Source organism: Pelophylax lessonae (genome assembly GCF_965119305.1).
Source record: "Pelophylax lessonae genome assembly, chromosome: 1".
In the NCBI taxonomy this organism is placed as follows: Eukaryota; Metazoa; Chordata; class Amphibia; order Anura; family Ranidae; genus Pelophylax; species Pelophylax lessonae.
In genome coordinates, this window is record NC_138768.1 from 32679705 (window position 1) to 32703200 (window position 23496).

A 23496-nucleotide genomic window follows, 5' to 3' on the forward strand; every position below is an offset into this window, starting at 1 on the left:
GTATTCATCAGAAATATGTAAAATTGCTAACCGACGTTCATCTTACAGTCATGTTTTGCAACATTTTACCTATTAGATACATTTTTGGTATCACATTCATCGTTTTATTGTATTCCAAAAAAATAAATAAATAAATAAACCTATTAATATTTACTGTGCACAGTACCGCCGGACAATTTTAACAGCAGGTGTTGTTGAGTTTATTATTGGCCCCGTCGCTTGTCTGAATGCTTGCTCCATCGACGAATAACCATTTATGAAATATAATGAGAACCTTATTATACTACGAGGGTTACTCAATGGATTGTGACCTATAACTGCTATGAAAATGCGATATGATAATGTCAGATACATTAGGCAATAGTTCCATTAATTCCCATCCCTTGCAGTTATCTACTCAGCTGCTCTCTACCATCACAATCAGATAATCTGCAGATTCCTCTACTAGTTATAATTGCCTTCCTCGGTAACTCACCCATATTGTAGAGAGCCGAGCCGGGTGTGTGTGACCCTGGTGACAAGTGGAAAGAGACTGAAACATTTTGATGGGAATAGACGATGACAGCAGCTGCCAGGAATTCCAGGCCAAGCCCAACCCAACTCTGCCGCTCAGCAGGATGGAGTCAGAGCCTCACATCAATGATCTAGGACTGGGATCCTCAAACTACGGCCCTCCAGCTGTTGTGGAACTACACATCCCATGAGGCATTGTAAAACTCATACATGACTAGGTATGATGGGAATTGTAGTTCCTGAACAACTGGAGGGCCATAGTTTGAAGACCCCTGATCTAGGAGGTTCTCTGGCCAAGGAAATAGGAGAGAGAGGGATTCACAGAAAAGGGGGGTTTGTATATGTAGCACCCTACAGGTAGGTGCTAGGTAAATGTATAGTGGGCCTTGTCTGCCTAACAGCAGGGCTGTGATTTATTTAGTTAGGGTGTCAGGGCTTCCAGATGTGCCTGCTGAGGGGGAGAAGTCTCCCTACTGGCTCCTGTGAGAGGCTTCTCATAGGGCAGCGGAGGAAGCCCAATCAGGGGACACATCCAAGCTTGTAATTACCCCAGAAGGCAGATTATGCTGCAAAGGATTCTGGGAGTGGGTATAAGTTTGGGGGAAGTGCGTGGCACGGTGTTTTTGGCGGGTGCAGAGTCCCAGGAGGGAGAGTACGACTGTCTCTCCTCCTGTCTGAGGAAGGCGGATGTCTCGGGGTGTCGCCTGAGAATCCAGAGAGTACTGAGTTGAGCTGAGGGGATCCGGTGTGCCGAGAACCTGCGGAGTGTGAGAGGGGTTCAGTCCCAGGAAAGCCTACACAGGTCGTGAGTACTGAGGATTGCCCCGGGGGTCTGCCAGAGTCAGAGAGGACCACTCCGGAAGAGGTTCTGGGATCCAGTGCCAGCTAGCTGAAAGAGGGGGTACCTAGGTTGAGGACCCTGAAGTTACAGAGGGGGGTACATAGTCAGTGAACCCCCGAAGAGTTCAAGGTTAAAGGGGGCACCTGCAGTTGGGCCCTGAATTGTACAGAGTGTGCCAGTTAGAGTTGCCGCTTTACAGAGATTTACAACGTACTACCTCAAGCCAGTGCAAGGCCGGAGGGGAGTACTCAGTTCCACAATTTACAGTCCTGGGTCTTCTGGACTTATAGTCGAGGATTCAGCACTTCTATCAAACTGTCAGTGAGCGTTGGCTGGCGTCGGCTGGTGCCAAGGAAGCCCCAACAGGCATTTTTCCTGGATTAGGTCCCAAGTGTATTTAGTTAAGCTAAAGGAGTATCCCACTCATTCCCTTCTCCCATCCCCTTTTTCTACAATAAAAACCACAAAACCAGGATGCCAGAGTCGTCCATGTCTCACACCCAGGGTCGCAGCTCACATGGGCTGGAGGGGTAACCGGTAACAATGGCAGACCCACATCAGGCCATAGACCTGGAAAACCTGCTACATAAAAAAAATGAATAGTATTTCAGAACAGGGCTCTATAACTGACCGACCATGAGAAAAAGAGAGACAGAAAATCATAAAAAAAGAAGATTACCAAAGACTAGCTGAAAGAAGACCAGAAAAGAAGGGACCTCCAACTTGGGGGGACTCAAGAGAGAGAACTTAGAAATACAACACAATAGCAAAGGGGACCCAGAGAGACAGGTGACTAATGGCCAGTAAACACGATAAGAAAATCGGATAAAAATGTCCGTAAGAGAAACGATCGGTCGATTATCTGTTCGTAAAGTGCTTTCAACAGCCGATTCCAATGGAAAAAAAGGAAGACACTAGCTAGAAAATTGTTTTATCGTAAGTGAAGACAACCTACGATTTTCGTTTAATATGTACAGTAATCGTACAGAAATAATCGAATAAAAAATAAAGCAAATGATCGGAAGCAAAGATCAATCATATGCTAGTACGTAGCTACGTTTGCCTACATACGCCTCTGTCATTTGAGAATTTTTTAATTTTTAATAACATTACATAAGGATATGCACTTAGTGGAAAATCGGATGATCATTCATTTTTCTCATAGTGTGTACTAGGCTTTAAACTGAGACGATATAGAGAGGGAACACCTAGGGCAGTGGCAATACTGAAAGAGGGAGAACAGTTGTCCAGGACACTCAGACAAGTGACCAGAACTGAGGGGACCAAAGGCTATACCAAGGCAGGGTGCCAATGGACCAGGGGAGGACTGGGCCAGGGGGCAGGGGGGCAATTGCCCCCTAGGCCCCTCCGATGTCCTGTAAAAAGGCTGCACCGCTTCTGCCACAGACATGCCTAAAGGGCTCCTGGTGAAGAGAAGTCCCCACCACTGACCTACTGAGTGTGGGGTGAAGAAAAGGACAGAGTGCAGGCCAGCCCCCCCCCCCCACCCCCAGCATGGATGGTGTAAACTGTGTCTGAGCAGAGGCCGGTTCCATGCCCCACTGGAAACTCTCCTCCCCTGGTCAGCCCCAACCAAGCTGTCCCAGCTCCCCCCAACCGCCCCCTGCTGGCCATGTTGGGAACCCATATTCAGCCAGTGAGTAGAGAGTACCTGGAGCGGGGCTTCAACCTGGAATGGGGGTCAGGAGGAGGACGGGAAGAGGGAGAGTGGGAGGAGGGCCGAGTAGCTGCACCATGGGCCTCTAGTTTGTACTTGCCCCCTGGGCTGAAAGTTGCCAGTCTGCCCCTGCAATGGACAGTGGGAAATCTAAAAGGGATGAACAGTTGACTAGGACCAAGGGGACTCAGAAATGTTAGAAAACAAGAATAGGGCGCACCGACCTAGTGCAATATCACAAGACATTTATTGAGAGATTAACCACTTAAGCCCCGGAGGATTTGGCTGCTAAAGGACCAGGGTTTTTTTTGCGATTTTTTACTGCGTGACTTTAACGGACAATTGCGCGGTCCTGCGACGCTGTACCTAAACGAATTTGACGTCCTTTTTTTCCCACAAACAGAGCTTTCTTTTGGTGGTATTTGATCACCTGTGCGATTTTTTGATCACGCGCTATAAACAAAAAAAGAGCGTAAATTTTTCAAAAATAACAATATTTTTCACATTTTTTTATATGAAATTCCCCAAAAAAAAAAGTAAAAATCAAAATTTTTTAACATTTTTCGGCCAATTTGTTTTATGCTACCTATGTTTGGTAAAAAAAATCGCAAAAAGCGTATTTTGATTGGTTTGCGCAAAAGTTATCGCGTTTACTAACAAAGGGAAAGATTTTTGTCATTTTTGGTGTTTTTTTTTTTAACGCGTAATGGCGGCGATCTGCGATTTTTTTTCGGTACTGCGACATTGCGGCGGACAGATCGGACCCTTGACTGACATTTTTGACACTTTTGGGGTTACCAGTGACATTACTGCAGTAATCAGTGCTATACATATGCACTGTTACTGCAAAAATGACACTGGCAGGGAAGGGGTTAACTTTATTGGACAGGGAGGGGTTAAGTGTGTCCTAGGGGCGTGCTTCTAACTGTGTAGGGACATTCCTATTGGTGTAAAAGCAAAGATCAACCGTTCTACATAGTAGAACGGACAGATCTTCACTTTTACACAGGGAGAACTGACAGGCAGCTTGTTTACACAAGCCGCTCTGTCTTTCTCCCTTCACAGGAGCGATCGCAGTGTGACTGGCGGATATCGAGTCCGCCGGTCACACGCACTGACTTGCCTGTGAACGAGCCGCGGCGGGCGCGTGCCTCGGCGGGCGCGCGCCCGCCCGCGATAGGCTCGCAAGTCAGTGACAGGCGAGTGACGTACCGATACGTCACTCTGCCTGGCCGGGGCTGACCGCCGCAGTATATAGTCGTGCGGCGGTCGGCAACCGGTTAAAAGACATGCCATACATTATATTCAAAAACGTATGCTAAAAGTTATAAAAGCTATAAGAAAGGTTTCTTTTTGCAATCCAGAGACCTCCAGAAAAAGGGTACTTTTCGGTAAAGCAGGAGGACTGGAAGGCGTCCGTGGTGAATGGGCTGACGCGTTTCAAGGGAGAACCCTCTTCATCAGAGATAGCATACGTTTGTGAGTATAATGTATGGCATGTCTTTTAATCTCTCAATAAATGTCTTGTGATATTGCACTAGGTTGGTACTCCCTTCTCTTGTTTTCTGTGTTTTCAGTCTATATTGATACCCATCATCCTGAGAGGGCAGCAAGATCCTAGAAGCCAACAAAACAGCTGTCCCTTTAACACAGCCCTCGAGTGCAAGAGACCGAATCTGACTCAGAAAAGTGACCAGAAACTAGGGGACTCAGACACGTGACCAGAAATGAGGGGACTCAGACAGACAGGGTTTTTTTTCAGCTGGAACTTGGTGGAACTCAGTTCCACCAACTCTGGCTCAGGCCCTCTGCTTTCTACTCACCACTATTTACTTGTAAACACGGAAGTCCGGCTTCTGTGTTTATAAGTGACAGTTTGGCTCCCACAGATCTGATCTCCTGAGTGGCACCCACTGAGTGCATGATGGGGACAATGGAGATGCAGCTTCCCGGGGTGCAGTGCAGATGCCAACATCCCCACTGGATGATTTCCCCACAAGTGAGAGAGGCTGCGCGGGCTACAGTGTAGAGGTACTTGCGCCGACTGGGTGCTTCAGCTTAATACAGCAGCAAAAGTAAGACATGTGGAAGATGGTGGAGCTTTTAAGGAGTTGGGGTGAAGATGAGGGGTTGCATACAGAGGTCAGAGCTGAAGAGGTTTGAAAGTGAGATGTGGATGGGGGATGCAGAGGTAAGCAGCTGTGGAAAAAGGCTGAACTCTGCACTTTGTGTGTAGCGCACTGCTGAACTCCGCACTCTGTATGCAGCGCACTGCTGAACTCTGCACTCTGTATGCAATGCACTGCTGAACTCTGCACTCTGTATGCAATGCACTGCTGAACTCTGCACTCTGTATGCAATGCACTGCTGAACTCTGCACTCTGTATGCAATGCACTTCTGAACTCTGCACTCTGTATGCAGCGCACTGCTGCACTCTGTATGCAATGCACTGCTGAACTCTGCACTCTGTATGCAGCGCACTGCTGAACTCTGCACTATGAACTCTGCGTTCTGTGTGTAAGCCCCCCCCCCCCCCCCATATCCCGAACTCTGCACTCCTTGTATTTAATGCCCTTTAAGACCCTCTCACTGTTAGTGAAATTTGACCACACCCACTATTTAATGCTGTTCGGAGTTGATAAAGTTTGGGGGGGTCGTGGTTGAGTTCCTGTACCTATTTTATAAGAAACAAAATCCCTGCAGACAGATGAACAGAACGGAGGAGACTCAGACAGGTCACCATGCCTAAGGCTGGCCATACACTATACAATTTTCTTATTCAATTTCCTTTAGATTTACCTTAAACTATGTAATGCAAGGGCCTGCCTGACTGCATACAAATTGAAAGTGTTTAGGTTTGCCCCTATATTACATGGTTTTGGTAAATCTAAAGGAAAATTGAACAAGAAAATTGTATAGTGTATGGCCAGCCTAAAGGGCACACCAAGATAGGGTGTCAAGAACAGTGGAAACATTGAAAAAGAAAAGGAACAGTTGATTAGGACCAGTTTGATTTAGACAGGAGACAAGTGACCACTTCTAAAGGAACACTTGGACAGTGGGAATACCAAAAGAGACAAAGACCCAAAATAAGGGGACTGAGACAGGTGACCAGAAATTTGTAGTTGCAGACAAGTGACAAGAACTGAGGGGGATTCAGACAGGTGACCATGACCAGAAGGCACATCAAGATAGGGGACCAGGGACAGTGGGAATGTTGAACGAGAAAGGGAACAGTTGACTAGGACCAAGGGGACTTAGGTGACCAAAACTGAGGGGACTTTCGACAGGTGACCAGGGCCTAATTGCACACCAAAGTCAGCTCTATAGACAGTTGGAATTATTCAGCAACAGGTAACTAGGACCAAGGGGACTTAGACAGGTGACCAGTACTGAGGAGACTCAGATATATGACCAGAACCTACGGAATCCAGACAGATAATCAGAACTTAGGGGACATGTGACCTGGACCAAAGGACACACCATGACATGTACTGTGGGAATACTGAAAGCAAACAGTAACGAGGAACGATCGGACAAAGACATGTTTTCAGAACTAAAGAGACTCAGATATGTGACCAAAACTGAGGTGGCTTAGACATGAGACTGGGACCACACTAAGGTAGGGGACCAGAATTAAGGGTACTCAGACATGTGACCAGACCTGAGGGGAATCAGACCCGTTACCAGGACCAAAAGGCACACTGAGATGGGGCCATGGACAGTGGAAATACTGAAAGAAAAATGGAACGCTTGACTAGGATCAAGTGGATTCAAACAGTTCACCGGGACTAAGATGATGACTCAATTATGTGACCAAACCCAAATGGCATACTGAGACAGGGGTCCAAACAATGAGGATAAACTGAACCCTAAAGCTACAGACAGAGAAGAAACTCCATGGATTTTAATACATGGGTCCCCCAATCAGGAGACTCAGCAGAGGGGCAGGAGACTCACATAGAGAGAGAAGAGCATGCAGTAATAAGCTCCATAGATTTTTGACCTAGAGAAGTGTAGGCAGATCCAAAAGAACATGGGCATAATGTTTCATCCTTGTACAACTAACAGGCCTAATAGGATACAACTAATTTCACGGTATCGTGAGTCCCCGCTCCCAGAGGGAGCCAAATAGCAAACAGCCACCAGCAAATGTACATTACCATGCCCAACATTTCACCTGCAACGTTCCCGACTGAGCCCGGCACCAGTCCCAAAGATAGGCCATTGGTAGCAAGAAGAGGCAAGTCCAAGAGCTTAACTTCCGCAACTTCAAGGCAGACAACTTCAGGGCATACAGCTACTCACCAATATGGTAGCATCAGCACTTTTCGGGTTGGGCCCTCTATGTTCTGTCCCCCAACTCCATCTTATCTTGGGCACCAGGGTCTCTTCAGCACTACATCTCTGTAGAATAAGCTCCATCAAGGCCCATGGGGGCCAGCTCTGGAGTCCCACTGTTCTCTCTTCCTGCCCAAACTCCTCCCTCTCTCTAATGTAACCCACTATTTATGGGAAGGGTACCACCTAGTGGCCAAACAAGAAATTGTACCAACACCCCCTTAAAGGAGTTTGCAACAAGTAGGACAAAAACAAGATACAGTAACTACAATCCAATATGAAATCATATTCAGGGACTGTGTGTTACTTTTGGATATATTAGTGTAAGCAGCGGCTCATCCATGTATCATTCTCAGTAATGAGGTAAACATGGTGATATAATTGACACGTGTATAATAAAACACCAGAAATTAGCATGACTCATTGGAAAGCGGTTACTCCTGCAGACAGCTCACATGCTAAAAATTGCTCGCTCCATTGCTACGGCATCCAGTGCTCTGACTCACACCAACATGCTGGAACTTGCAGTTCACACAAATGATTGACGACTACAGAGAGATACTTTAAGGGAGGTCAGAAGGAGAATTTGCCCCTTGCAGACAAAAAAGTTGATTATCAGACTCTGGCATGCAGAACATGCTCAGAAAGAGTATACTCTGAACCTCCTGTTTTTGTGAAGCCTCCTAAGCCAGCTATAGACGGTTCAAATCTCAGCTGGTCCCTGCTGAACCGGCCGAGATTCAAGCCATGTATGGGCAGGCTGATTGTACCCAAGTTAATCAAACGTTAGCAATAATCAATGTGTTCTCCTAGCAGAGACAGCTCCCTGCGTCCCCCCCCCCCTCCCCCACTATCCTGCAACCTGTGTGTAGCCCCCTGGTCCTAAACCGGGGCTATAATGTATAATTAGTTTTTGGCTGGGCTGTAAACAGCTAAGATTGTACATTTTATCTGGTCTTTTCCTAATCTAAATTAGGTTGTGCATTTCTCACTGTTGCCAGTAGGTGTTACTGGTACCACAGGCCAGTATGAGAAGTACAACCTCTTTGAGCTATAAATATTTATTCTTCTTCCAGCCAGCCCAGGAGGAGGTTGTTGGTCACTGGTGCATTCTGGGAGAGGATATATATTTGGACGGGCTATGTGCTCGTGCTCTCTTGCCTTAGGCCCTCGTGGCCTGAGGACGTGATGCTGAAGTGAGCTCTGCAAGTAGGCCCAGAAGCCTATCTGGGGCCTACTAATCCTGAGGTGGTCCTTAGGCTGTCTTGCCCCGCGTGGAAGAAGCCAAGCCAAGCTGAGAATATCCAGAGGAGGACCCTTGCTGGAGAGAGCCAGGATGAAAGCTGGTCTCCCAGAAGGGCCTGGTGACTCTTTTGGAGGACGCACCTACATCTAAAACGTGCTTACAGTGTTGCCGGGTCGGCTTAAAGGTTCTGACACTGAAGCTGGATCCTGATCTACAATCTGAGACACACACTCACCTGTTCCATGATCCAGCGATGTGGCCGTCCGAAGCCTCGCTCCTCTCCCTCTCCTCTCCACGGCCCCGGCATCACTAATGTGGGCACCTGGGTGTGACAGCTTGAGGCTTCACAGCCAGGTGCGCACTGCGCATTCGCGAGTCGCGCTGTGCGTCCTGAATGGCTGGGGATTCTTCTGGGACCTGTGACGTGTCCCAGAAGATTCCAGGGAGGGAGGGGGAGAGCGGAAGTGGGAGCAAGTACCTGGCAAAACTAGGTACCTGCTCCCTCCCCCCAAAAAAAAATGGCATGCCAAATACGGCATGTCAGGGGGTCAGGATTCCTTAGCCACTTAACGACTGCCTACCGCAGATTTACTGCGGCAGGCAGCCGCTCCTGGGCAAAGCGACATAGGTCTACGTCGATCACTCTCAGGAGGCTAGGGGGCAAGCACGTACCGCCGGCGACACGCTCCTGCCCCTGCTCATCAGCGGGGAGGCCGATGCGTGTGTCAGGCGGCTCTGATTGTCGCCAGCCATCCGTGATCGTTCCCCGCTGAGAGAGAAGGATGGTCGGCTGTTGTAAACACAGCTGACTGTTATTCTCCCTGGAGTGATCACAGAGCCCATGTGATCCTTTTATATAGGATTACAGGTCTCTATGATCATTTCACAAGCCACGCCCCCCCCGCCCCCCAGTTAGAATCACTCCCCTAGGCTCACATTTAACCCCTTGATCACCCATAATGTTAACCTCTTCCCTGTCAGTGTCATTATTACAGTAACAGTGCATATTTTTAGCACTGATTACTGTAGTAATGTCACTGGTCACCCCAAAAGTATCAAAAATGTCAGTCAAGGGTCCGATCTGTCCGCCGCAATGTCGCAGTCCCGCAAAACATCCCAGATCGCCGCCATTACTAGTAAAAAAAAAAAAAAAATGACATAAATATTTCCCATGGTTTGTAGACGCGATAACTTTTGGGCAAACCAATCAAAATATGCTTATTGCGATTTTTTTAACCAAAATTATGTAGCAGTAAACAAATTGGCCTAAAATGTTAAAAAATTTTGATTTGTAAATTTTTTTGGGGGAATATTATATAGCAGAATGTGAAAAGTATTGTTTTTTTTTTTCAAAATTGTTGCTCTTTTTTTGTGTATAGGGCAAAACATAAAAATCGCACAGGTGATCAAATACCACCAAAAGAAAGCTCTGTTTGTGCGAAGAAAAGGACGTAAATTTTGTTTGGGTACAGCGTCGCACGACAGTGCAATTGTCCATTAAAGTAACGCAGTGCCAAATCGCAAAATAGGACCTGGTCATTAAGGGGGAAAATCCTTCTGGTCTTAAAGTGGTTAAAGCGGAGGTTCCACTTTTGGGTGTAACTCCCCTTTCCCCATTCTATGCATTGAGATAAAAAAAAAAACTGTGTGCAGTAGCCCCCCCCCCCCAATACTTACCTGAGCACCCTCTCTATCCAGCGATGTCAACGAATGTCTCAGCCATCCCTCCTCATTGGCCATTGCCTCCTGCTGCTGTCAATCAAAGTCAGTTAGCCAATAAGGAGAGAGAGGGGGCGGACCGAACAACTTCACCATGTCTGAATGGACTCGGCTCGGTAGCCCCCCATAGCAAGCTGCTTGCTGTGGGGGCACTCAAAGGGAGGAAGGGGCCAGGAGAGCCGAAGAGAAGAGGAAAATCCGGGCTGCACAGAGAAGGTAAGTAACATATTTGTTTTTGGTTTTTTTTTAAAGAAAAAAAACAAGACTTTACAATCACATTAAGGCCCCGTTCACACTGGGGCGATCCGACTTCCAGGGGCGACCTCCGAGGTCGCAGTGCGAGCAGCGCGCCGCGACCTCGGAGCGGCCGGCACGGACTTCATAACATTGAAGTCTATGACGGTCGCTCCGGGTCGCCCCAAAGAAGCTCCGGACCCTTTTTCTAAGTCGGAGCCACTTGTGTCGCTCCTGTTAGAACGGGTCCGCAGCTTCCCTATGGAAGGCGACCTACGGCGACCTGTGAGGCCACCAGGTCGCCTCACAGGTCGCCCCAGTGTGAACGGGGACTAAAGGTTCTGGTACTGTGAAGTCAGGGGAGGACTGGGCCAAGGGGCGGGGGGGGGGGGGGGGAATTGCCCCCCCAGGCCTCTCTGATGCCCCCCGTAAAAAGGCTGCACTGCTTCTGTCGCAGACATGGCTAGAGGATTCCTGGTGAAGAGAAGTAAAAAGTCTCCGCCGCTGACCTACTGAATGCGGGATGAAGACAAGGACAGAGTGCAGCCCCCCCAGCATGGATGGCGTAAACTGTGTCTGAGCAGAGGCCAGTTCCATGCCCCACTGGAGACTCTCCTACCCCAGCCAGCCCCGACCGAGCTGTCCCAGCTCAACCCCCCCCCCTGCTGGCCAGGTCAGGAACCCGGATACTGCCAGTGAGCAGAGAGTACCTGGAGAAGAACTTCAGCCTGGAATGGGGGTCAGGAGAGTGGGAAGAGGCACCATGGGCCTCTGGTTTGTACTTGCCCCCTGGGCCGAAAGTTGCCAGTCAGCCCTTGGGTGAAGTTGTACTTTTTCTGGATCCGAGGAGTCTGTAAGTGATCTGTGTGATGGGAGTCACTTTGGGTGGGGGGGGGGCGGGGGGCTTGTGGATCGCAGACTACCTTAGAGCAGGGGTGTCAAACTCAATTTCATCAAAGGGCCGCATAAGCAGTATGATTGCCCTCAATGGGCCAGATGGATCTGGGGTGCACTACATACAGAGTGCAGAGTTCAGGAGTGCATTATATACAGAGTGCAGGGTTCAGGGGTGCATTATGTACAGAGTGCAGGGTTCAGGGGTGCACTACATACAGAGTGCAGAGTTCAGGAGTGCATTATGTACAGAGTGCAGGGTTCAGGAGTGCATTATGTACAGAGTGCAGGGTTCAGGAGTGCATTATGTACAGAGTGCAGGGTTCAGGGGTGCATTATGTACAGAGTGCAGGGTTCAGTAGTGCATTATGTACAGAGTGCAGGGTTCAGGAGTGCATTATGTGCAGAGTGCAGGGTTCAGGAGTGCATTATGTACAGAGTGCAGGGTTCAGGGGTGCATTATGTACAGAGTGCAGAGTTCAGGAGTGCATTATGTACAGAGTGCAGGGTTCAGGAGTGCATTATGTACAGAGTGCAGGGTTCAGGAGTGCATTATGTACAGAGTGCAGGGTTCAGGGGTGCGCTATGCACAGCGTGCAACCCAACCCCCCAAAGCTTTCTCGCAATTCTCTCCCCTACCTGACCTGGCTCTTGTACCTACCTGTGTAGGCGGCTCTGCCTCGCCTTGCAAAAAGTTTGCTCTTTCACTCAGATTCTTGAGATCTGTCCCTGCCATTCGTGTGTGCAGGGATCTGTTACTTCCAGGAGTCGCTGTGCTTGAAAGTGACAGCAGGGAGCGGACGGCCAGAGCTGGAGGTGGTGGAATGGAGTTCCACCATGTTCCAGCTGCAAAATAGGGTGCGAGGGCCACTTGACAAGGCCTGGAGGGCCAGATTCGACCCGCGAGCCTTGTGTTTGACATGTGTGCCTCAGAGAGGTATCCCTGTATATGCATTGGGTTAGTGGGCAAAACACCAATACGGTGCTTTACACAATGGTGTTGTGAATTCTCAAATCATTTCCCCATTCTTTTTTGCTTTAAGTCATTTGGGTACAGTGTTGCATGACCGCGCAATTGTCATTCAAAGTCTGACAGCGCTGAAAGCTGAAAATTGACCTGGGCAGGAAGGGGAAAGAAATGCCCGGGAAGCAAGAAGATAAGGGGACCCGTTATTCTAATAAATCCACGGTGTCATACTACATTTACATTGGGAGTAATCATGTTGAATAAATATCGCCAGTATCCAGGCACAGAGCAGATCCGAGCTCCAGACTCAATGCAGCTTTCTTTTCTAGGGTCAGAAGGGTTAAACAAAAAAAAAAATAGTGATTTTCCGCTGCAGACTACTCGGCAATAGTAGCATTCCTGTAGTTTCATATATCCCTGTGACCAAGTGTCATGTGTGACAGCTAAAACAATGCTATGAGCTGTAACTAAACAGGAATCCGATATCTGTCTGAGCCTTGGGGAGGGACTGTATTGAACTAAAGCAATTGCCTGTTAACTGATTTTTCCATTCGAATCTGAGCTGATGAAGGGATTCTGTCTGCTGATGTGTTAGAAGGCCTTTACCACATGTCACGGTTTCACTGCAACAAACATTAAAGCTGGCCATAGACATGAGACGACCATCCCTGTCCAGCCTGCCCACAGGCACTGGTAAAGGCCTGCTGGATATTGTGTACTGTTTAATCTGCTGGTGCCAGCTGTCTCATATCTATTCAGATTGGAGCAGGGCTTTTTTTCAGCAGGGATATAGAGGAACGCAGTTCCGGCACCTCCTGTAATGAATGGATTGTGAGGGGTTAGCTCGGTAGCGAGAGAGGGTGACCCCTTGGGGGGGTTCGTTACACAGAGAGACAGCCGAGGAGTAGTTGAAAACAACAGTCTATGATTTATTCTTGCAATTTTCTTCACGCAAGTGCAAGCATAAAAAACAGCATAATTCAAAACAAACATAAAATAAACCCTGGCCACTGTGGGCGTCTACCTTCACACACAGGAACCTACCTAGGGAGTCTGTCCCAACCTACTGCTGGGCAGACACTGCTGGCCATACAGCAGACAACCAATAGTCCATTTTCTTTTCACACAGAAAAAGTCCATCACCCCACCTTCAGAAGTCTCTCAGCTGACTGCTCTCCTCAGCTCACACAGCTTCAGGAGGCAGCAATCAGTAGTCATCCTCTGGATAACTTATAGAGGCCTTAACCAGTTGCCGACCGCCGCACGACTATATACTGCGGCGGTCAGCCCCGGCCAGGCAGAGTGACGTAGGGGTACGTCACTCGCCTGTCACTGACTTGTGAGCCAATTGCGGGCGGGCGCGCACCCGCCGAGGCGCGCGCCCGCCCCGGCTCATTCACTGACAAGTCAGTGCGTGTGACCGGCGGACCCGATCGTCCGCCGGTCACTCGCGATCGCTCCGGTGAAGGGAGAAAGTCAGGCGGCTAATGTAAACAAGCCGCCTGTCATTCTCCCTGGTGTAAAAATGGAGATCAGACGGTTCTACTATGTAGGACCGTTGATCTCTGTTTTTACACAAATAGCCATGTCCCTGCACAGTTAGAATCACGCCCCTAGGACACACTTAACCCCTCCCTCTCCAATACAGTTAACCCCTTCCCTGCCAGTGTCATTTTTGCAGTATAGCACTGATTACTGTAATAATGTCACTGGTAACCCCAAAAGTGTCAAAAATGTCAGTCAAGGGTCCGATCTGTCCGCCGCAATGTCGCAGTACCACAAAAAAAATCACAGATCGCCGCCATTACGCGTTAAAAAAAAAAAACACCAAAAATGACAAAAATCTTTCCCTTTGTTAGTAAACGCGATAACTTTTGCGCAAACCAATCAAAATACGCTTTTTGTGATTTTTTTTACCAAACATATGTAGCGTAAAGCAAATTGGCCGAAAATGTTAAAAAATTTTGATTTTTACATTTTTTTGGGGGGGGAATTTCATATAAAAAAATGTGAAAAATATTGTTATTTTTGCAAAATTGTCGCTCTTTTTTTGTTTATAGCGCAAAAAGTAAAAATCGCACAGGTGATCAAATACCACCAAAAGAAAGCTCTGTTTGTGGGAAAAAAAGGACGTCAAATTCGTTTAGGTACAGCGTCGCACGACCGCGCAATTGTCCGTTAAAGTCACGCAGTAAAAAATCGCAAAATACCCCCTGGTCTTTAAGCAGCCAAATCCTCCGGGGCTTAAGTGGTTAATTGCCTCATTCTGAATAGCTGAAGCCTTTTCAACGTCCTTACACCTTTCTGGCTACCTCGGCAGCCGACACCCTATAGTAATTGGTGAATTGTCTAAACAAAGCAGAAATGTATCTCCCGTCTGTGACAACACCCACAGATTTACCTGACTTCCTGTCACAGTATGTAATGGCAAAGAGTGCTGTGGTGTGCTGGAGGATCTACTGGTGCTGCCTACTTGGGAATATATTGTCACTGATGGGGATCTATTTTGTGTTGAGGTCTGTTCTTGCTGGTGGGGGCCAATTGTTGTTGGGAGGGATCTACTGTTGAGGGAGAGGTCCAGGGCTTTTTTTCAAGCGGGAACGTGGGGGAACGCAGTTCTTACACCTCTAGCACTGAATGTATGCCATGGCAAGGGGTGCTGGAGGGTCTACTGATGCTGGATCTATTGATGCTGGAGGGGATCTATTTTTGGATGGCAATCTATTGTTGCTGGTGGAGGATCTTTTGATACTGTGGGTTAATTGTTGCTGGAAGGGATCTACTGTTTGGGGAGGGGGGTCTACTGTTGCTGGCTGCTAGAGAGTCTATTGATGCTGGCTGCTGGGAGATCTTTTGCTGCTGCTGGGGTTCTATTGCTGCTTGGGGGGTATATTGCTGTTGGCTGTGGGGGGATCAATTTTATTGCCTTTCTTGTTATCATAACCAAATTCAGATTGGTGTGGACTACAAAATTATACTTGGCTCTATATTCTCTAAAAGGGGCTGTACTGGAAGCTGGGTAGGGGGTGGATCCAAGTGTCGGTGCTCAGGGGTGGAACCATGGGTTAGTGCTCGAAGGTGGGTAGGGGGCGGAGACACAAAGTAACTTAGAAAGGGGAGTTCCTGCACCTTTTCTCTGAGAAAAAAAGCCCTGGAGAGGTCTATTGTTGCTGGCTCCTAAAGGGTGTATTGATGGTAGCTGCTGGGAGACCTGTTGTTGCTGCTGGGACTCTATTGTTGCTGTGGTGGTATTTTATTTTGGGTGGGGCAATTGTTGCTAGTGGGGGTCTATTGTCCCTGCTCTGCCCGCTTCTGTTCCCTCCTCCACGTGTGCCCCCCTTTCACTGTGTATATATGTAATGCTTGTGAGGGTGGTCAGAGACTGCAGAGCTAATAGAGGAGATGAGGGTCAGAGAGGGGGTCAGAGACTGCAGAGCTAATAGAGTAGATGAGGGTCAGAGAGGGGGTCAGAGACTGCAGAGCTAATAGAGGAGATGAGGGTCAGAGAGTGAGGACAGGATACATTGCTGGTTGGGGAGATGATGCAGAAGACGATATGAAACTGGGAACATGTTATATGAGGCTAGTGGAGATTAATGCCATTACCTTAATCAATGTTCCCACCAGGGCTGTCTTTAACACAGGGCAAAGGGGGCAGCTGCCCCGAGCCCAATCATTGTTGTGGGGGCCAAAGCAGCTGCCCCTTGAGCCCGCACTGCCTGCAAATAGTTGATAAGTGCATTTGGGAGGGCCCAAGAAAATGTTTGCACAGGGTTCAATCAATAATAAAGATGGCCCTGGTTCCCACTAAGGACTGGCGAGGTCTGAGGGCCACAAATTATATACTAAAGGGCCACATGCGGCCCTTGGGCCAGTAGTGTAATGTCAGTGCTAGAGACATGTAGGCTGATGGCATTAGGATGTCCATGGATGCAGCAAGAACCATGTGCAGACTGCAGTGGGCTGCAGCAAACAGTCAGATATCATCTCTCGCTCTTCTGACTGCAGTACGCTGAACTCTGATTGGTTGCTGTAGAATACAGCACATTTCTCATCGCCCTCTCCTGGCTTGTCCTAATGAATAAACTTAATAATGTGCAAGACTGCGATCGCTCGTCTGCCCCCCGGCTACACATACACTTTCCACCTGTTCCCTGAGCATCTCATTCTGTAAGATAATAATATTTCTGACATCAGCCTAGCTAAGAGAGAGAGGGGGGAGGGAGGGGGGGAGAGAGGGGAAGAGATAGAGGGGGGAGAGGGGGGAGAAAGACAGAGAGAGAGAAGAAGGGAGGGGAGAGAGAGAGAAGGAGGGAGGGGGAGAGAGAGGGGGGAGGGGGGAGAGAGAGGGGGGAGGGCGGAGAGAGAGACTGGGGGAGAGATAGAGGGGGGAGAGAGAGGGGAGGGGGTAGAGAGAGGGGGAGGGCGGAGAGAGAGTGGGGGAGAGATAGAGGGGGAGAGAGGGAGAGGGAGGAGGAGGAGAGAGAGGAAGGAGAGGAAGGGAGGGGGAGAGAGAGGGGGAGAGAGAGAGGGGAGAGAGAGAGAGGGGGAGGGAGAGAGGGGGAGAGAGAGGAAGGGGGAGAGAGAGAGGGGAGAGGGGGAGGGGTGGAGGGAGAGAGGAGAGAGAGAGGGGGGAGAGGGGAGAGAGAGAGAGGGGGCGGGAGGTGGGGAGAGATAGGGGGAGGGGGAGAGAGAGAGGGAGGGGAGAGAGAGGGGCAAAGGGAGGGGGAGAGAGAGGGGCGAAGAGAGGGGAGAGAGAGGAGGGGGAGAGAGATGGGGAGGGGGAGAGAGAGGAGGGAGAGAGAGGGGGTAGAGAGGGAGGGAGGAGGAGGAGAGAGAGAGAGAGAGAGGAGAGAGAGGGGGGAAGAGGGTGAGAGAAGGAGAGAGGAAGGGAGAGAGACGGAGAGAGAGAGAGAGAGGAGGAGAGAGATGGAGGGAGAGAGGAAGAGAGGGAGGGAGGGGGAGAGAGAGGGGCGAAGAGAGGGGGAGAGAGAGGGAGGGGGAGAGAGAGGGAAGGGGAGAGAGAGGGGGGAGAGAGAGAGGAGGGGAGAGAGAGGGGGTAGAGAGGGAGGGAGGAGGAGAGAGAGAGGAGAGAGAGGGGGGAAGAGGGGGGAGAGGAGAGAGGGGGGAGATAGAGAGGGAGAGAGTGGAGGGAGAGAGGAGGAGAGAGAGAGAGAGGAGATGGAGGGAGAGAGAGAGAGGAGGGGGAGAGAGAGGGGATATGATGAGAGAGAGAAGAGAGGGATATGAGAGAGATAAATAGGGGAAAGGGATGATACAGAAAGAGAAACTGGGAGAGAATAGGAAATAGAGAGAGATAAGAGGCGAGAAAAGAAGAATGGAGAGAGGTGAAGTGAGAGAACAGGGGAGATTAGAGAGAGAGAGTAGACAAGAAAGAGGGGGAGAACAGAGAGAAATGAAAGAGAGAGGTGGAATAAATATATGGGAGAAGAAAGATCAGTGAGAGATGAGAGGGGAGCGAAGGAGAATAGAGAGAGGAGAGGAGAATAGGAAGAGAAGAGATGTAAAAAAAGGAGAATGGAGAGAGAGAAGTGAGAGAACTGGGAGATTAGAAAGAGGAAATGAGAGAGAATGAGAATAGAAAGAGAGGAGAGAGAGAAGGAGAATAGAAAGAGAGGAGAGAGAGAGGAGAATAGAAAGAGAGGAGAGAGAGAGAAGGAGAATAGAAAGAAAGGAGAGAGAGAAGGAGAATAGAAAGAGAGGAGAGAGAGAGGAGAATAGAAAGAGAGGAGAGAGAGAAGGAGAATAGAAAGAGAGGAGAGAGAGAAGGAGAATAGAAAGAGAGGAGAGAGAGAGGAGAATAGAAAGAGAGGAGAGAGAGAGGAGAATAGAAAGAGAGGAGAGAGAGAGAAGGAGAATAGAAAGAGAGGAGAGAGAGAGGAGAATAGAAAGAGAGGAGAGAGAGAAGGAGAATAGAAAGAGAGGAGAGAGAGAAGGAGAATAGAAAGAGAGGAGAGAGAGAGAAGGAGAATAGAAAGAAAGGAGAGAGAGAAGGAGAATAGAAAGAGAGGAGAGAGAGAGGAGAATAGAAAGAGAGGAGAGAGAGAAGGAGAATAGAAAGAGAGGAGAGAGAGAGGAGGATAGAAAGAGAGGAGAGAGAGAGAAGGAGAATAGAAAGAGAGGAGAGAGAGAAGGAGAATAGAAAGAGAGGAGAGAGAGAAGGAGAATAGAAAAAGAGGAGAGAGAGAGGAGAATAGAAAGAGAGGAGAGAGAGAAGGAGAATAGAAAGAGAGGAGAGAGAGAGGAGAATAGAAAGAGAGGAGAGAGAGAAGGAGAATAGAAAGAGAGGAGAGAGAGAAGGAGAATAGAAAGAGAGGAGAGAGAGAAGGAGAATAGAAAAGAAGGGAGGAAGAGAAGGGGAATAGAGAGTGAATGGGAAAAGAAGAAGAGAGAGAATAGAAAGAGTGGAGGCAAAGGGGGGAATAAAGAGAGAGAGAAGAAAAAACAAAGAAAGAGAATTAATAGAAAGAAAGGAGAAAAGGAGAATAGAGAGGGAAAGGCAGGAGAAGAAAGAGAGAAGACAGGGAGAGAGAGACTAGGAGATAGATAGATAGATAGATAGATAGATAGATAGATAGATAGATAGATAGATAGATAGATAGATAGATAGATAGATAGATAGATAGATAGATAGATAGATAGATAGATAGATAGATAGATAGATAATATTGGAAACCAATTTGGGTTATTTAATAAGGCAAAGAGTCACAGCTTTTATCATCCAATTGGTAATTATCTTGCATTGTTCAGGCAGCTGTAAAGTGATGAAAGCTGAGATGTGATTGGACGGTGATGTGTGGATGGCGATGATCAGAGTACTGCGCCTGCGTGTGATGCTATTGAGGAATGATGTAGATGGTACAGTGAGCCCCCCCTCCCCCCCAGTACAATGTGGCTCTGTGTTTGTCTGTGCATGCGGAGGGTAATTGGTGCACTCAGTGATGATCAGGCCTCTCTCCGCACAGCTCAGGCACCAATCCTGCCTATTGAATGTATTATACAGATTATAGACATGGAGGAAAATAACGGCGTTGGTTTTCCGCTTCCTCTCCGGGGTGGGGGACGGAGAATGACCCGAAGGATGATCAATTATTAATCCCATAGACAGGCAGCAGAGCGGATCGTATGACATCTGTGCTGGGCCAGGCCTGTGACACCAATGTGAGAATGGAGCCAATCTGTCCCGGGGTCTATGGGAATATCAGGAGAGGAATGGAATGGACCATCACCAAATGACACGGCCATCACCGGAGACACAAAGGAAGAGAAAACCCAGAGACAATCCGGCTATGTACTAAAAGCGTGCAGATGTTGTACCGTATACGCCTCTATAGAGCGTATCCACACAGCTATAGGCCTGAGCATGTATGGCTCTGCCAGTCCCACAATCTACAATCCGACATGAAGAAGATTTATAATCAGCGCTATGTCAGCCAAATGTACACCGCTAGGGTCGCAAATTCTACAAATATTCACAGACCAAAAAAATCAGTTATATCAATTTTTTTTTAGAACAGTGGTCTCCAAACTGCGGCCCGGGGGCCAAATACTGCCCTTTGCATACCTAGATGCAACCCTTGTGGCATTTTCCTCCCACTGACACCAATGATGGGGCACTATTCCTCCTACTGACACCAATGATGGGGCACTATTCCTCCCACTGACACCAATGATGGGGCACTATTCCTCCCACTGATACCAATGATGGAGCACTATTTCTCCCACTGACACCAATGATGGGGCACTATTCCTCCCACTGACACCAATGATGGGGCACTATTCCTCCCACTGACACCAATGATGGGGCACTATTCCTCCCACTGACACCAATGATGGGGCATTATTCCTCCCACTGACACCAATGATGGGGCACTATTCCTCCCACTGACACCAATGATGGGGCATTATTCCTCCCGCTGACACCAATGATGGGGCACTATTCTTCCCACTGACACCAATGATGGGGAACTAATCCTCCCACTGATACCAATGATGGGGCACTATTCTTCCCACTGACACCAATGATGGGACACTATTCCTCCCACTGACACCAATGATGGGGCATTATTCCTCCCACTGATACCAATGATGGGGCACTATTCTTCCCACTGACACCAATGATGGGGCACTAATCCTCCCACTGATACCAATGATGGGGCACTATTCCTCCCACTGATACCAATGATGGGGCACTATTCTTCCCACTGAGACCAATGATGGGCACGATTCCTCCCATTGAGACCAATGATGAGGCACTATTCCTCCCACTGACACCAATAATGGGGCACTATTCCTCCCACTGACACCAACGATGGGGCACTATTCCTCCCACTGAGACCAACGATGGGACACTATTCATCCCACTGACACCAATGATGGGGCACTATTCATCCCACTGACACCAATGATGGGACACTTTTCCTCCCACTGACACCAATGATGGGACACTATTCATCCCACTGACACCAATGATGGGACACTATTCATCCCTTTGACACCAATGATGGGACACTATTCATCCCACTGACACCAATGATGGGACACTATTCATCCCACTGACACCAATGATGGGACACTATTCATCCCACTGACACCAATGATGGGACACTATTCATCCCACTGACACCAATGATGGGACACTATTCATCCCACTGACACCAATGATGGGACACTAACATTTCCCCTGTTACCAAAGATGGGACACTGTTTACTCCCTTTGATGATGGGACATTTTCTACTCCCACTGGTCACATTGCGCCCCCTGAATGTTTGAAGGACAGTAAACTGACCCTTTAAAGAAAAAAAAAAGTTTGGAGACCCCTGATTTAGAACAACAGATAAAGAATGTACTATAAGCACAAAAAAGCAAAGAGATTCTAAATAGGCTTGAGTTCTCCCTTACATCGGAGCCCCCCTTTACATGACAGTCTCCCTTACATTAGGGTCCCCATGAGAAACTTCCTTATATGAGAGTCCCTATTGGCACCCCCTTAAATAATATTCCCCCTCTTACATTAGGGTCCCCATCAGAGCATCTTTGGATGAGGGCCTTCATCTGAGTCCACTGTTACATTAGACTCCCCTTCAGAGCCCCCTTGACATCCGACTCACCATCAAAGAACCCTTTCATCAGAGTCCCCTTTCAGGACAGTATCCATCAGAGTCCCCCCTTATATCAGGGTCCCCATTAGAGTCCTCTCTCACTTCACAGAGCTGGATAAAATCTTGCAGTGGGCGAAAATTTGGAGACTCCTGTTGTGGAGGAACTACAAATTCCAGCATGCCATACAACACAGGTAAAATGCAACAAAAATAACAGTTGGTCAACCCTTAGCCTTTGGACAATGGACTACAAGTCCCAGCATGCAGCATAGGAAGCAGCAATGTTCATCCCAAATTGGAGTAAGTCCCAGATATACAACGCAGTGTAGTAACGCTGTAGAGGGACAGCGGCAGACGGCACAGCAGTGCTGTATCCTGGCCTAGGCCACCAATGCCCAGGCCTAGGGCGGCACTTTGCAGGGGGGTGGCAAAAAAGCCGCCCGTCTTCACCTGAGACTCTACTGGCCAATGGCTGCTAGAGCCGCCTGGCGTCTAGCAACCAGTGATGTCCCGACTCCCTGGCCCTGCCCATAATTCAAAGTGGAGGAGTATTTTACTTCCTCCTCCTTGCACTTAGTGCTTGTGGGGCCCAAAGCAGCTGCCAAGTTGAGCCCCTTGTCACAGGGAGGGCACAGGAGGGACTGCAGGCAGGGCTAGGGGATCTCCCACCCCCTCTCTCTCTTCCAGCCCTCCCTCCCTCACCCAGCCCCCCTTTCTCAACCTCCCTCACCCACTCCTCTCTCTCTCTCACCCCTCTCTCTCTCACCCCCTCTCTCTCTCACCCCCTCTCTCTCTCACCCCTCTCTCTCTCACCCCATCTTGCTCTCTCACCCCTCTCTCTCTCTCACCCCTCTCTCTCTCTCACCCCTTTCTCTCTCACCCCCCCTTCTCTCTCACCCCTCCCTTCTCTCTCACCCCTCTCTCTCTCTCTCTCCTCCCTTCTCTCTCACCCCTCTCTCTATCTCTCTCGCTCCTCTCTTTTCTCTCACCCCCTCTCTCTCTCTCTCTCTCACCCCTCCCTTCTCTCCCACCCCTCTCTCTCCCACCTCCTCTCTCTCTCACCCCCTCTCTCCCACCCCCTCTGGCTCTCTCCCACCTCCTCTCTCTCTCTCACCTCTTCTCTCTCCCACCCTCTCTCTCTCTCACATCCTCTCCCTCTCTCTCTCTCCCATCCCCCTCTCCCTCTTTCACCCCTCTCTCTCTCCCACCCCCTCTCTCTCTCTCCCATCCCCCTCTCCCTCTTTCACCCCCTCTCTCTCCCACCCCCCTCTCCCTCTTTCACCCCTCTCTCTCTCACCACCTTTCTTCTCTCCCACTCCCCTCTCCCTCTCTTTCTCTCACCCCTCCCTTTTCTCTCACCCCTCTCTCTCTCTCTCTCTCTCTCTCTCTCTCTCTCTCTCGCTCCTCTCTTTTCTCTCACCCATCTCTCTCTCTCACCCCTCTCTCTCCCAACCCCTCTGGCTCTCTCCCACCTCCTCTCTCTCTCACCCCCACTCTCCCACCTCCTCTCTCTCTCTCACCTCTTCTCTCTCCCACCCTCTCTCTCTCTCACATCCTCTCCCTCTCTCTCTCTCCCATCCCCCTCTCCCTCTTTCACCCCTCTCTCTCTCCCACCCCCTCTCTCTCTCTCCCATCCCCCTCTCCCTCTTTCACCCCCTCTCTCTCCCACCCCCCTCTCCCTCTTTCACCCCTCTCTCTCTCACCACCTTTCTTCTCTCCCACTCCCCTCTCCCTCTCTTTCTCTCACCCCTCCCTTCTCTCTCACCCCTCTCTCTCTCTCTCTCTCTCTCTCTCTCTCTCTCTCTCTCTCTCTCGCTCCTCTCTTTTCTCTCACCCATCTCTCTCTCTCACCCCTCTCTCTCCCAACCCCTCTGGCTCTCTCCCACCTCCTCTCTCTCTCACCCCCACTCTCCCACCTCCTCTCTCTCTCTCGTCTCTT

At 49.1% G+C, this 23496-nt stretch overlaps 1 protein-coding gene across 4 annotated transcripts in view; it reads right to left on the minus strand.

Moving 5' to 3' along the window:
- The window catches only part of RUSC2 (RUN and SH3 domain containing 2), a 132700-nt gene that overhangs the window by 103980 nt on the left and 5224 nt on the right, over positions 1 to 23496 (minus strand). Inside the window, exon 1 of one of the 4 annotated variants that reach the window (XM_082257557.1) lies at positions 476 to 571. The exons of the other annotated variants lie outside the window; for them this stretch is intronic. The gene's annotated coding sequence lies outside the window, so the exon portion shown is untranslated. Of the gene's footprint in view, positions 1 to 475; positions 572 to 23496 lie in introns of those variants that run through there. 4 annotated transcript variants of the gene reach the window in all.